Source organism: Neopsephotus bourkii, unplaced genomic scaffold (assembly GCF_033783945.1).
Source record: "Neopsephotus bourkii isolate Nb327-2 ecotype Australia unplaced genomic scaffold, CSIRO-AGI_Nbou_v1 NB_38, whole genome shotgun sequence".
Lineage (NCBI taxonomy): Eukaryota > Metazoa > Chordata > Aves > Psittaciformes > Psittacidae > Neopsephotus > Neopsephotus bourkii.
Window position 1 is genome coordinate 1,485,443 of NW_026900555.1, and position 16,283 is coordinate 1,501,725.

Genomic DNA, 16,283 nt, shown 5'->3' on the forward strand with positions numbered 1-16,283 from the left:
GAGAGCCAAGTGTCAGGACCTGATGATTTCAACATGTCTTAGGATTTGCTTTTTAACGTCAATTTCAGTTATCATTAAAACAGAATATATCCTATAACCTTGCCCTGGAAGGAACGTACCATTTAACTTTTTTTTTTTTTTTTCAGGTACTTTTTGAAGTCTTTGCTGTATTATTTGCTGTTCTATAATTTCCACCTAGTACTGGTACAAATAATTGTTTGAATTATTTTAATTTCTGGGATACTTAACTCCTTTCTTACTGTTACTTCTGCTAGCCATGGATTTCTCCTGCTTCTGTTTCCATTATTTATTTTTTTTTCTAAAATACCTATTTCTTTTTTGTCTCCTGTGTTTTGTAGAATGTATTTGTATTCATAATCCTTCTGAGTCTGTTCTGTGTTAACCAGAATAGCCTCTGATCTCACATTGTGGTTATGAAAGCATGTCCTAGAATGTTTTAAGCAGTTCCTAATTATTATTCTCTTTTCTATTTATTTTATTTATTTTCAGCTGATTTAACTTCTAACTGTTTTAGCATTGTAAGACTCGATTGTTGGGATACTGTTTTAAATTACCAAGAACACATATAGCTGTCTGAGCAATCTTCTGGTTACACATCACAAATGCAATCAAGTCATACCTGACACTTAAGCAATCTTGTTAATGTAGTGACAGCTTTCTCTACCAGTTAAGACTGAGTCTTGATTGTTTCTTTTATGTTTGATATTGAATTTTTGGTGCTTGGGAAGCCATCCTTAGTGATCAGAACTTTTCACAAGAATTATTGACCTGACAGGATGTCCTTCCTGACCTTTCCTGAAAGTACATGTAAAAGTCAGTCCACAGAGAGATATTTCTTTTGGCCATACTATCACTGAAGAAGAGGTATGAAGAAAATCAACATGTTTTAGAAATATTAACAGTGGGGTCATCCTAAAATGCTAATTTCAGTTCTTGTGGGTTTTCTTCCATTTCAAGCTCAGCTTAAGCATTTCCATCTACAGAAGTTTGGTGCAAAGTAGAAACAAAATGCTTTTGCCTTTTCAACGTTAAGGAACAGCCATACAGAAGCATTATGTTAGTAATTCTCACCATGATTTATCTTCATAAACTAGCCATAGTACAGCAGTAATCCCTAAAGAGCCCTTGGATATTGTGTTTATTTTGTAGGTATACTTATTTCTATCCTCACACACTTATGTGGTTTCTTCATGTTCTTGCTGTAGAAAGGGAAAATAATGGTCACAACAACAGGGAACAGGCAAGAACTTCTCCCTCCCCCCCTTCTTCATGGACTTTCAAGCTCAGTAACAAGTGTCTCAAAACAGAGACTGTAAAAATGTGTTTCACCTTCTGAGAAAGCCCGTCTCGGAATGTCATTTGAAACTCTCTTCACTAAATGGTGTCCCTGACCTTCCCTCTCCAGATGAAAACATGAAAGGATGTTCACAATTAATGTTGACGGCAGACATCTCCTTTGTAATGTTTTACATTAAAACACTCCCATGGTTTAAACAATGATGGTATATATGCCTTCCAGGGATGTGATGTGTGGGGGGAAGACATCTTTATAAACTAGACTATTTAAAATTAAAAATACAGTAAGAAGGGAAAAAAAATTCTTAGTGATATTTGACAGACAGGAACACCGTGCTGATAAGCAAAGCTTATTTGGTCCGTACTGGCATTAAAGCAAGATGAGGTGATTAGAGGGGAAATGCCATTTGTATTAGAAACTCAATGTATTTTAATTTAAACTTGATTTATATGAATCAGATCTATCTGCATTTTCACTATCTGGCAGAAGTAAAAAGAACCTCATAAACTCATAGTTGCTTCAAGCAATAGGGGTCAAGCAGTGCCCCATTTTACCATGTGCGTGCTTTAAAACAAGTTGCGTACCAACTGAATATTTTGCCTAGGGGTTCCAAGAAGAAAATGGTTGCACTCCAATCCAGCCCTTGCTAATTAAGACATCAATAGCAGTTGTCTTCAAGATTACAAAGTTATTGCTGCTCTGTAGGACCAGTGGCAATGGTCTGTTTTGAGGTCTGTGTGTTTCAAAGGGAGATGCATTTGGTAATTTATGCCCCCATTTAAGGTTGACTGCAGTCAAAGTTTACTCCATGAGAACTACCACCATTTTCAATAAGTTAGAGATCAAGCAGTTATTGAGTAAGGAATTGCAAGACTAAGCATGTGATAAACTCACTCCCCTGGGAATCACCTGGCACCAAATACCAGGCCTTACATTTAATCAAGTTATTGGAGAAGCTGAGTTACATGAGAACCTGTTTTACTGAGTATCTGTTCAGTGACTATTTGTTAGACATCCAAAATGTACAAATCTTAAATAATATTTTTAAACCTACAAATATTTTTTAAACCACTCAATGCCTAAGATTAAATACTTTGAGATAGCACTTTAGTCATACAACTACTAGTCTTAGCAGTAAAAAGAAAAATAGGGAGAGAAAAATAAAGAATATGGAGAAAAATAGATCAATATTTAAAGATGTGCCACTAAAATATAAAACTAGGTATATCACTATAGGAACTTTGGACAAAAAGGTATTTATTCTTTAAGTCACAAAGCAGCCACTTATTTTTTAGAACCTTACTACATCTTCATTACAGGGGTATACAGTGGTGCATATACTGTTGGCTTTTATTATGTCTCTTCATCTTTTTTCCACTTCCAGTCTATATTCCAGAAAAAAAATTCCTCATTCCTTCCACAGAGATATCTCCCTAACCATAAAATTGATCATTATTTTGTTGTTTTGTGGCTTCTGAAGTTTTACTTCAGTCCATCGCAAGACTTAAAGGCACCATATTCTACAAACTAACACATTTACGTTCAGTGAAACTCTATGTTGCTGCACACTAATGTAATAATGAGAAATGTAATTAAAGTCACTACTATAATAACATCTTATCGGAATGCACAATGAAGATAAACTTGCTTATTCCAGAGACAGAGGGTTTATTGCATAGGAAGCAGTTTGTTCTGATGGATTCTTTGATCTACAACTGGTATCTTTGTTAACTGGACGGGTGGGGAAGGGCTTGTTATATATTGCCACATTTTCCTTCAGCTGCCAAGGGAAGAATAATCAAAAATTAGGGGGGCTTCAGGATCAAAGAAACGGAAAAGGTTACACTGCCTAGTGAACAGGCTGAGGGAAAAACTTTTCACAAAGATATTCATTAGTACATTTTTCGAAGGCATAGGTGCTGAATAAACACCCCGTTTAGCTACAGTCTTCAGCAGAACAATTAGTGTATGAAAAAAAATCAAAAGACTCAAAAGAAAAATAAAACTAAGTTGGTGGCAAGTATGTAAACTGTGTATGGAAATACCAGAGCTATGCACAACATATCAGGTTTTCTTCATAAACAGCAAGAAATTAATCTGCTTATTTTGTACATAAATGAGACTTAATGGCAACTGAAAGCCTCGGAGACATTTCAGAAGTCAGTCCCTGGGAACTGGGTGAGATAGTTTCAGCATACTGGCCCTTGGCACTGTGTATCTCAAAGTGGAACATTCAGCTAGCTCCAGTCTCTTCCAAAGGAGGCACTGACAAGCATGGAGAAATAAAAAACAAAAGGAGTGATTACTTTTTTTTCTGCTTAAAGCTTGCGAAAGCTAGAGCACAGCATTAATTGTTTATTCCAAATACTTAAACACTCAGTGGATGGGTCCATGTCTGCAAAGTCCAAGTGGAAATGACTCAGCAGGCAAAAAAGAGCAGGCTGCCCTGTTGTAATTCACATAATTAAAATATTCTGCCTAAATGCATTACATCTCCTCGCACACATCAAAGCCATGTGTTTCCTCAAATTCTCCATTTACATTTAGGGAAGCCAGAGTTCTTCAGCTCTGACGGGAGATAAAATACGATGTGGTCTGCGCATCTCTGCCATGGTGTGGATAACAAATCACAACACTGTAAAGTACCAGCTCCCAGGCATAGATATTTAACATATACTGCAGCAGCGCCATAACTCAAGTTACCCTTTGCTGTGACATCCAAACTTCCCTGTTTGGATGTTAGCCTGTATTGACATGTGCCTGCATTAGGGCATTTATGTCCTTTAATGATCTAGACCACCAACAGCCCAGCTGTGTAGGAAGAAAATGTTGCAGGTGTTAAGGACTCAGCACAGAAAATTGCCTTCCCTGGCAGATTTTAAAGGCTTCCTGGGGGTGAGTGGTTTTTTATTTACTTAGTTTTTGAAGGTTGTATGGGGAAGTTCTTGGAAATTGAGGGCTGTATAGAAGGGTAGCACTTCTGATGTGAATGGGACAAGGGCCTGCTGTGCCACTGTTGGTATTTGGATGAGGCTACTCTCTTTTCCAGTGGGATTATATAAAATTGATGAAGACTTTCCTCACTAGCATGTGTGAGGTATGTGCTGTCTCCACCTAATGGTCTCTAGGTGCTGGAGAATGCAGGTTGAGAAACTGTAGTTTTGGAATATAAGGATTCAGAGATCCCAATGTGGAAAGAGCAGTAGCTGTGGGTTTTGGTCCAGTAATAAGAGTGTTTGCATGACAACTAAGAGGTAGTGGAGTGGTGCAGCCTTGTGGAGCTTTGCTGGGAAGAGAGGTGGGTAGGGAAGATGAGTGGCTGTATAATCCCCTTCTGGAAAAGTTTTGATGGCAGTTGTAGCAGTTCTTCCTGCCTACATTTGCCCCTCAGTCAAAAGTTCTTGAGCATGAGTAGGTGTTTGGTGACAGCAGGGTGATTCTCACCATGTAAAGTAGGTGGTTTGGTTTTGTAATGGCCAAGACTGGGTCTTCCTACAATGGGGTGAAGGCAGTGTGTGTGCAGCTCTGTAATGATCTTCAGATTATGAAAGCAGGGCTGCTATCAGTAGTGACTGTCCCACCTTCCCTAACTGTGCCTTCCTGTCCGTTCCCTTGTACGTGCATTTATAATTGGGTCTCCACGTGTGAGGATTTTGATGAATAAAAGGTCCAACTGAAAATGAAGCACACTTCAAATGTGTTAGCATTCAGCTGGACAACATGCTGATGTAGGTGTGATTGTGTACTAGTGACATGAAGGAAGAGACAAGTATTACAGACAAGATCAAGACATACCTCACAGCTGTAGGGGAATCTTACGTAGGCTTAGTGAGGTGACTCCCCCTCAACGGCATGAGGGCTCTGAATGCCTCCCCAAGGCAATTTCTGGTTTTGTTTTGATGTGTGTGTGGACAAAGCCATTTGGAGTCAGCTGCTAGAAAACACATGATACATTTGAAATGTGTGCTTCAAGAGGCACTTGCCTCAAGGCTTCACAAGGTACTTGTACCTCTTTGTAGGAGACTGAACACCAGACCATCTTCTGAGAAAGGTAGGAATGATGGACAATGTTACCGCAGCAACATAATGGTTACAGCACAATGGAGCAGAGGGGTTCTGAGTCCTCCTTAGCTCAAAGGAATTTAATCTGTGGTACCTCCTTTCTGAAATAGCCAGTGAGCTGTGGAAAGATCTAGCCTGAGGTCACTGAACTCTTGGTGAAATTGGGCTGCTGTTCAGCAAAGAGTGCAAGACTCTTAAGGACACAGTTGAAGTGGAGAGGTACACAGCCTCCTGTTTTAAGGGAATGTGTCTGAGAATGAGAAGTTTTGGTTCTTGTCCATGTGCTGGGTACTGATTCACAACACTTGCCTGACAAGACATTGAATAAAATGCCTCCACAGCATTGGAAACAAGACTGAGGACTCATTTCCCGAGGGGATACTTAAACTTTTCATTGGAAAAGATTTAAACTTTTGAGTGGACATATTTTGTCAGCAATGATTTTATTACTCAGTGGCTATTAATCATGTCTGTTACTGTGGCATTCATATTTCAAGTCATTAGCCTTTTATTTTCTGGCAAAAATACAGTAGATCTGTAAGAGTGACTGTTCCCTGCTGTTGAGAAAGCCATGGAATCATAAAACTTGAGAAGCCTTGCACTAATGTAATCAATCTACTAAATGATATCTGTATTTGAAATACTGTGTGCACGTATAATGCCTCACAATAGAACATGAGATACTGTTAGCACTACTATGTTGGGGCTCTGTTCTGGCATTTGGGGAGTTTCTTGTGTGAAACTTCTATGCTGCAAACCTTTCTTCTACATGAAAGTCTGTTTCCTCTGACTTAGTGGTGCATATCAAAGACAAATGGTGCATTGCCACATAACATGTTGATGTTTGTATCTTAGCAAAATGAGAAATACACTTTTATTTTAATTACATCATCTCTCAGATATGAAAGATAATGTTTGCCGCTGACTTTACATCCAGAGAATGTTTCCTATAAGGTTTTTTGCTGTGTTAAGCAAAGCCCTGGGAAACATGAGCCAATTTAGTTTGAAGTTATTTAGTGTCTTACTGCCTAAAAAGGCAATGGCCATCTTAGGTACATTGCTCCCTTTGATCTGTCCTCTTCTTCGGGCATGGAGAATTAATAAATACATGACACTGTCCTATCTAAAAGGGCTATATGGGATTCAACTGTAAGCAAATAGAAATACAGATTAAATTAGGGGCAAAATGTTGACAAACCTCCAGCAGAAACATGCAAAGAATGAACCTTTTGCGGAGCTAGCTGGGAATGTGAATTTCCTAAGAAACTTTAGGGTCCTTGTAAATTATTATCTAAGCACAGCTGAGAATAGCAGTCTACATGCTTGCTGACTTTTCCTAATTCTTAACTATCTGACTGAGTGCAGTATTGGTTTTATGAATGACCACTCTGCAAGTGCTTTCCCCAAACATCTTGCTTGATGGAAAAATAAAAGCTCTAGCACATTGCTCAAACTAACTCATGCAGCTGTATTATGCATTAGATTTGCACTTAGTAGCAAAGATGATATTCTCCCTAAAGTAAACACTGTGCATAATAAAGCTTCCTTAAAGCAGGGAATGTAGTTGCTTGGTGTTCACTGCACACCTAGAGAGCTATATGCATAATGCTTACATTAATAGAGAATATTTTAGGAGGGAAGGAGCTAAAATCCCAGGATGTTTAGTGCAGCCTGCAGGCAGGGTAACTGGAGTCCTTGGTAATCAACAAAATCACTTCATACCCCCACTGCGAATGTTTGCTGTTCACATAGAGGAGCTTCTATTCTAACATGCTAAAATATTTTGCCCTACTGTTGTAAAATTCAGTAGGGGTTTTTTGAGGGTAAATAAATTATCATGCCCATCTTCCTGATTAGGACTAAACTGTATAATCTTGAGTAAATCAGAAGTGGCCAGGCATAGAAAGAATGCTTCATTATTTTACAATACAGAGAAATCAGTACATGTAAAATTAGATTCCCTTAAACATGCAGGCCTGTTCAAGCCACTCCTGGAATTCTTTCATGAAGGGGGAGGTTCATGCAGCAAGATCAACCTTTCCTCACTACTACCTGCAGAACTTTCAGTACTGAAAGCAGAGCATCTATGGTTTCAGGGAATGGAGTGGGCCTTGCACTGGATTTTCCTTCCTTTAGTATTCAGTGTAATATGCAACCACATTCTCTCTCCTTTGAATGAGGTATAATTTATTTCCAGGGTACCTGAGCAGTGACCCTGTATTTGGGATTTAACCATGGTCTTTTTCTATTGTCTGGAGAAGGCAACATCCAAGATAGGACGTTAGCTCTTCCTTGGTTAGCTTAGGAAGCTCAGGAAGTCACTGGCAATTGTATGAAAGACAAACATCACACACATAATAAGTTGTCTGGCTGTATTTATCAATTTTGGTAAACAATCCTTCCCAATAATTAATTAATTTGGTAAGTGAACCAAAAATATCCAGATTTTTTTGCCATGGGATCACTTGCACTATATGCAGATACAAGTGTGGGTATAAGAATTTCAGAGGTATAATGGAAGTTGAGGCAATGCATGAAAATATGAATAGTGCACACAAAAGTTGCTTAAATCTGATACATTCTTGTGCACTCAACCATTCTTTTTTTTTTTCTAGCTTTCTAGCAAATACTGGCATGAAACTGCTTGCTGTCTCCTTTATGAGAATAATTGGTCCTTTTTGTAGTCCAATTGCAGTACTCCGGCAGAAAACCAGGTTTTTTTTCTTCTGTTCATATTCTTGTGAAGCAATTATTAAGTAAATAAATTGTCAAGAATAGTAAAATTAAACATAACATCAGAAAACATATGTGTGAGACCAGAATTTTATTGTTTGACTAAAAACCAGTAAAGGTTATTCTAACCTCATCTGTGCTTAAGCTCTCATTATCATGAAACCTTCTACCAGGCAAAACCTAGCCAGACTTGTTAAACTAGCAAAGGAAGAGCTGACACAGTTGATTACCATTTCCAAATCTTATGACTTGGCTCAAAGACTGGAAGATGGCCATGGGTATGGTTTTGTTTTTTTTTGTTTTTGGCAATGAGATACAAAAGTTATCAGCACTTTTGTTGCTGAGACCTTAAATGGCATCAGACCTAGTCAGCCAAAAGGAGTTAGAAATTCCTTGTGGTTTTGACCTAGTTCCTAGTTTGACAGCAGATGATTGAGAACATGCAGTGGGGTAGTTTATGACAGCCTGTGCAACTGAGGTTGCAATGTGGCTACAGGAAGAAGCTTGTCCTTGACATAATTAGCTAAACCTTTCCGTACACTACAAAGATAGGAAGATAAGGATTTGTCCCATATGTGGAAGGATGCTTTCCAGAGACCATGCAAAGTGAATTTGCCAAAACTGTTTGCAGAACTCAATGATTCTTCATCATCCTGTGGTTCAAACAGCTCTTCTGATCTCCAGTCCAAAAGCTGACAGTATTTCCCTTTGTTTTGGAATGGAATCTTTATACAGCTTCAGAATAAACCCAGATGAAATATTAGAACATGGCAAAACAGATGGGAATTCCAGAGTCAGTGTCCCCTCATTCTTAAGGAATATAGTACAGAACATGCCAGCGACAAAGGCTTGGATTCAGTCTAGATGTTGAAGTTCACTCTGCTAGAACAACAAATTGCTGAATGTTCAAAGGAGAAAAGAGATCGTGACAAGCAGAACACTAAGACCCAGGGAAGGTAGAGCCTGGCTCATGCAAAGGCATGGAGAAGGGGTTAAGGTCATGTAGGTAAGAAGAATCACCTGTAGGTAAGCCATTTTGGGAAGACATTTGTCTGGTCTGCAGCTGTCTCTTAAATAGGAAGTGTACATGTAGAAAGAAACTGTGAGCATGAGTTATTTATATCATTTGCTGCTTGCAGGCTGCTAAGTGTGGTAGACTAAATGTATACCAAGGATAACCACCATAGACTGTGGAAGAGCTTATGACTGAATACTGCTCACTGATGGTAAACTGTCCTTGCAAAAGGTATGAGAATTAGGAGCCTTAATGCAATACCTGGGAGCTGCAGGAAGTCCACAGAGTACTCCCTGCTAGTGTGGCTGTCCTCAGGAGAAGCTGGAAGCATTTCCCTGGGCCTGGCGAACACTGCTGCAGGCATTGCTCACCTTGCTGCTTGCCAATGCACCCAGCTGACCCACACCCTGTGCTGCTGCAGTTGCCTGCTGCTCTTTGCCTCAAGCAAGTCAGATTACTGCTAGTAACTGTAGCCATGCATTTACAGTGCATGGAAGAGCTAATGCTGGCATGGCTGCTGGTCTGAAATAGGCTGTGCAGTTTAACTTCTTTCTTTTAAAATGGGTGTTTCTACATTTGTCAGGTATGGAGTGCTATTACCAGTGGACTCCACATACAGCAAGAGTTCATCTCCTTTTGCAAGAAAGGGGGATATTGATAACACTGCTTTAGCAAGAAAAAGATCTACCCTACGTATCGTGCAGATATGAAGGCTGTGTGTGTAGCATAAGAATCTGGCAGACAACCTACAGACTGATTCAGTTTCCATGCAAAAGTTTACTGGTACTTGGAAGACTGCTCCCAGCAAGAGGGACTGGAAGAGTTTGATGTTTTTTTGTTTGTTTTTTTTTCACCAGGGAAATATCTAATGATTCAGTTAGGGCAATCGAACAAATCTATGAACAGTACAAAGAAAAATGGATTGAAAAATATCCAGGAAAATGGAGGCTAGTTAGCTCTTTCTTTTGTGATGGATCTATTAAATGAAATCATAACCTAGCACACCCCTCTCAGCTATGATCTCACAACTATCACTTAAGCTTGGTCCTATAAAAATACCCTCTCTTTTTCCAGTAAGAAACAAAAGTTTGTCTGTAGCTTCTCCCCTGAGCCTAGATGACCCCTTGGGCTACTGTGCTCGAGACTCCTTTATGTGCTGTTAGCTAACACAATAGGCATGACATAGTAGCATCCAATTCTTAACCTCTGAATCCCTATCCCAAAAAGGTAGGTAAGTTATGGTTCAGCTGACAGGGTGCAGCCTTCAACAGTGCTGCAACGTTACTTTAATTCATGTCCCTTGAGCTGTAACAGACATGCCGCTGCATCCCTAAGAAACATGCACAGATCATAAATAAGGTTAGATGTTAAGTGATAAACACTGAGGTACAGAAACTTCATTACAGCCTTCTGTCTTTGCCTGTCTCTTCATTTTGACTATTTTTAGTTTGCAGTCAGCATTATGACTGTGAACTCAAGGAACACTTGGACAATAGGTACATAAATAATTATGGATAGGTCTCTAGAGACTTAAACATTAGCAAAGGGTTCAACTTACAGAGTGGCTGGGACTATTCAATGGCTTGGAGATGTTGTTGTGCTTATACATGTTTATACAATTTTGTTTCTCATGGTGAAAAGCTAACCTGGACTGCTCTGCATTGGTGGTAGTAGAAAGGTGTGCACTGAAGCTTTGTAAATTGATGTGTTGCTGAACACAACTCTGCAGAATGAACTGGAGCCGTCTTCTATGTTTGTCTGCTTATTCTTCACAGTAGTGATCTCTGAGTACTTTATATGGGTTAAACTTATTAAATCTGTGTGATTACTCATTTAAGAGTTACCCTGCTTTGTGTAATGCTGCAGTGTCACTGAAACCAGTTAAGAATACTAAACAAACTGCTAGAGCTGTGACAGGAAACACACTGCATCAGCTGGACGTGTCTGGGAGTAAAAAGAGACAATTTTTACTGGTTTTTCCAACTCATATTTAAAACATGAGTTAAAAACATGGCTTGTAAGGATAAAAGCAGATCAGGGGATTTTGCACTGCTATTGCTTTGGGTTGTGATAAAAAATGGTAACAGTGAAAAAAGACTTGTGTAAACTACTGAACCCTTTCCAGTAACTTGGTTTTTGTTTTGTTTTCTTTTTTTTGCAAGTGTTTTTCAAAGAAAATTGTTCGATATTGCATATCTTATGGAAAAGTCTCGAATGAAGTGTTAGTAAAGTGGTGCAGAAAAGTAAGGGGTTTATGCAGAGATATAAAAATTTATTTTTTAAAATTGAAATCTGTGCTTATGAAAACACTAACTACACAGGCATTGATGTTGGGAAGGATGCTGCAGAACTACCATGTTGATTTTCTCTATGTGTTTTTGATTTCCTTTTCAAAGTATGTGATTACTTTGTTTTGATGTGCCTTTGGAGAGCTGGGTCATGCAGGACAGTGAGTCATCTAGAAGAGCTGCACCGCCATCCTGCAAATGCAAGGGTAGGAAGAAATAGTAAGGGTTAAGATTCCAGTGAAACACAGAGGAGACCTTTTGTATCTCTGCAAGACCATAAGAGAATAGTGAGGACAATTAGGCAATGCACTGGTTTGCATGACAGGCTTTGTTATCAGGGAAGTTGTCTACATATGCTAGAGGAACTTGGTTCTCTACAGTCTCTGCAATTCATCAGGACTGCATCAAATGTGAATTAATCAGTTTTTTTCCTAGTAGGGATGACTGTAAAATGTTCCACCCAAGCCTCCTATTCTGCGTTGTGGCACTCAATAAAATCAACTGGTGGCTCTGGAATACATGAAGAGTTGGAGCCATGACTTTATTGCTGGAGATCCATATTTAGAGGTCTTATTTTGAGAGGGCAACAAACCCTCAGGTCTAAAAAAGGAGGAATTCAGATTCATGTTTCCAACCTTAGAACAGTCCTAGCCTCCAGGTGACAAGTCATTCTTTAAGCTTGTGGTGAGTTCACAGCTGTCAAAAAGGGAGTTACGCTACTGGGGCACCCTGTGCCTGCTGGACTACTCAGTGAGTCCTTTTAAATCACTGAAATGGAAGAACACTCTCTCAGATGAAAGGAAAGGAAAAATCCCCAAACAAGTGGAAGATGGCAGCCTGCCATTCTAGTGGGCTGAGCTGGCTTGAGGGAGACTCCAAGTAGCCCCAAATATGTGTAGAGAGAGCAGGAACGCTCCTTTTCATGGCTTTGTGCAATTAAACCATGACAGCTGCTTCTGAAATAGTACCTAGGGGAATCTTCCACTGATTCTGGGGTCACTGTGCAACAACTGAGATATGTTTGGCTTGAGGGAACACAGAGGAGAGTAGTGCTCTCAAGAAATCTATCACCCGATATTGTAAGTATAGTAAATATATAGTAGACAGCAAATATCCCAAAGAGAAGGGCTGGAACCCAGGTCTTCCTCACCCTCAGGCAAGTGCCATGATAAATGAGGCAGAGTTATGTTTCTCTGTTTGGCTTTATGACAACAGCTTAAATGGAAAGCAATTAGAGAACAGCTCATTGGACATACAGGTTTGATCTCCCTCAAGTGTGGGAATCTACTCCTGGTCTCCATTACATACAGAGTTGAATCAGTAGACTAGTGAGCAGGCTCCTGTGCTGCTAAGGGAAAGCTTAGACCTGTTTTCTGAAAGGCTTCTACTCCTTCCTACCCTAAGAAAAGTGTTCAGGGCTGTGCAGTTAGCAGAGATCTCCTCTTATGCTGAGCAGGCTTATGTCAGGCAACTCTGCCTAAAGTCAGCAGCTTGGCCTGGGAAATGCAGTATTTCTGGCAGATAAATGTGCCTTGTTCCGGATTCTGGCCTCCAATAACCTTAAATGTAGGCACCCGGGAACCTGATGCTTAACTTGTCATATCTTGGGTCTAGTCCAAACCCTCTGTCACCAGATGTGATCCTCATGGGAAAATCAAGATACATGACTCCAAACTACCCATTGTTTCAGATTGCCACACAGAAAAATAATGGCAATAAATTAAATAAACTTGGAAATAAACTAAACTGAGCAAGTATCTACAGATTTATGGATTTAACAAGAAGAGCTAACCCTCTTAAGGTAAAAGCTTGGGGAAGATCAGGATGTGAATGACTTAGGATATATAATTCATACGAAGACAGGGCATCTCTGATCCCTGACAGCTGCAGATTTCTATTAGATGATTTCTTAATTTTTAAATGATATCATTTATGGCAGTTCTAAATGAGTTACGTTTCCCATCACTCTGCCTCTGACATTTCTATGAATCTTTTAGGTTAATGTAAAATGTTTTGGTGTCAGAAACTGCTGCTTTGTGTAATTAATACTGTAATTTGGGGCCTCTGCTATGGGGGCATCTCTTATTTAACCAATTCATAGCCATTGTGTAGCTGCTTTTCAAAATATCTGATTATCTTTCACATTTGCTTAATAGTTTACAGTTCATACTTGCCATTGTTCTTCCTTTTCTCTGCATTCAGTAAATATTTGGATTAAGCTAATGTTAGCCTACATATTGGTATAGGGCTCAAGATGCAAGTGGACTTCAGACATCTGACCCAAACTTGAAGTTTACCAGTTCAAAATCATCTCACTGCTATGGCCTGGCCTGAAGACATGTAAAAGCCATGGACTTTAATCTTTTGAAGTTTCTCAGGTGTACTACATTTCATGAGGGACAAGGTCCTATGAACTTTAGTTTTGACAGAGAAAATCCACTTTTTACTAATCTTTTATTTGCTCCTTATTAAGATCCACCTTTGCTTCAAGAGTATCATGTTCACATGTACCTGCCCTACATACCTTTAGGGGAACGCTGATAACTTACTGTGAGCAAAAAGCTATTTGGAAAAATTTCTTCAGAGAGGGTGATCAGGCATTGGAACAGGCTTTCCTGGGCAATGGTAGAATCACATCCCTTAAAGTGTTCAAAACCCATGTAGATGAGGCCCTCAGTGACGTAGTTTTGGTGGTCTTGGCAGTCCTGGGGTAATGGTTGAACTTGATGATCTTAAAGGTCTTTTCCAACCTAGATGATTCTATGGTTCATCCAATGTTTTTAGCTGTTGCTCAGTAATGTTTACTCTGACCACAGATTTTCTGAGCCTCATGCTCTGCCAGGGAGGAGGGGAAGCTGGGAGGAAGCAGAGGCAGGTCACCTGACCCAAACTAGCCAAAGAGGTATTCCATACCACAGCACATCATGCCCACTATGTAAACTGGGGGGAGTTACCTGGAAGGGCTGGATCACTGCTCAGGTTGGGCTGGCTATCTGTTGGCGGGTGGCTAGCGGTTGTGTTCGCTTCCCTTGTTATTTCCCTTATTATTATTACTGGTGGTAGCAGTAGTGGTTTGTCTTATACTGTTTTATTGTTAGTGGACTGTTCTTATCTCAACCTGTGGGATTTACATTCTTTCTGATTCTCCTCCCCATCCCTCCAGAAGCAGGAGGAAGAAGCAGGGGAGTGAGCGAACGGCTGAGTGGTTCTGAGTTACTGGCTTGGCTTTAACCACAACATCATTAGAGCATGTGCTTAATGTTGTATGATTTGAGCCTGTGAATCTTGTGTTTTCGTGATCAGCAAATACTAGGAGTATGCTACCCAGAAGACTTCTGGTAACTATGCGACTGACAGAAGGCAAAGCCAACCATCCTTTTCAGCTAAAATGCCTCCTTTGCTGCCTCTGCTTCAGAGCAAGCTTGAAGCAGTTAGTTCAAGAAGTGCAGGTAACTGCTAAAGACCTGAGATTGTTCCACGCAAAGAAAAGCAGTTCTCAGAAAAGCAATCGATAACGCTTCAACCCCAGAACACACTATGGAAGACCTGGAACTCAATTTTTTAAACTTTGATCTTCAGAAAGACTGGGACAGTGCCACATCTGCATCACTGAACTGTCCAAATATCCCTTTGAAGTGATTTGCAGAAGGGCTTGGCAATTCTTTCACCACTTTAGATGTGGGCTTAAGCAATAAAGGAACTGAATCTGTACCTCTCATACCCTTTCTGAATGTGTTGATCATTTGGGCAAGAAGGAAAAGAATTATATGCCTATCTAACTTTATCTGGTAATGAAGAATACACAGCCTCTCTTTAATTCTTTGTCTCATTTATACTCTATCCAAACTTCTATTTTCTAAACAGAAGGCCAATCTAATTGCCTTTGCCGGACAACTCCGTGCTTCCTGAATCAGCTCCATGCACTGAAAATATGTCTTTTAAGAAAAGTAATCCTTACATACAAAAGTATCTCCTCTCATAGCATGTAAACACAATGTGGGAATAAATTAGAAAGGCTACTTTTGTTTCCTACCTGGCTTTGTAACTCTGAAAAGTGACCTTTCATTGAAACTTGGTTGGTTTGTATCACCTTCCACATCTTTGTGAAAGATTCCATTGCTCCTTCATGCAGTTCAGAATTGGAGCCCGCAGATGTACTGCAAGTTTCAGTGACCAGGGGGGAAGAACAACTGATACTGATAGCCAGTTGTTCTCTTTAAGGACTGGCACAGAAAGAAGATGAGAGATTTGCCAAAGGATTTTGTAGACGTCAAATAGTGGCTGAGAAACTGAAAAAGGGGTCCAACATTCCAGCCCAGAATCTAAATGTTACTGTATCCTCAGTCCCAACTTGTTTTAGACAATTTCTGTCCTAAACCTATTCTTGTGGATTACTTGGCTTAGTGAGGCCCTTCAGCTTCCCCTTCCCCTAGAAGCAACATTTCCTTTTTTCCGCCCTTAACTGATCTGTCTCATTCCTCATTGCCTTGCTCCGCTCTTTGCTGAGTCCATTGCTGTTCCACACCCATTCCTCATGCAGTCTCAGTACTTCCCATTTTCCTTTTCACTCTCTGGCTTCCAATCTCAGCCCCAGATCAATCTCATTTTCTGTTTATCCCCATTTCCCTCTATCCCAGTTTATTCCTGTTGTTTTTTCATCCCTGTTCTGCTTGTACTGAATGAATGTGTCAGACTACACTTTGCCAGGTGTCCCACAGGCTGCCTCTCCCTGCTCTCAAAATATTTTTGGGCAGGTCAACAACTATCGCCAACAAATAGTTTAGATATAGCAAGCCTGCTGTGAAAGGCAGCTGAGATGGGATGTGAACTAGGCAAGAGAATAAAGCCTGCAAAATCAAACTGGAAG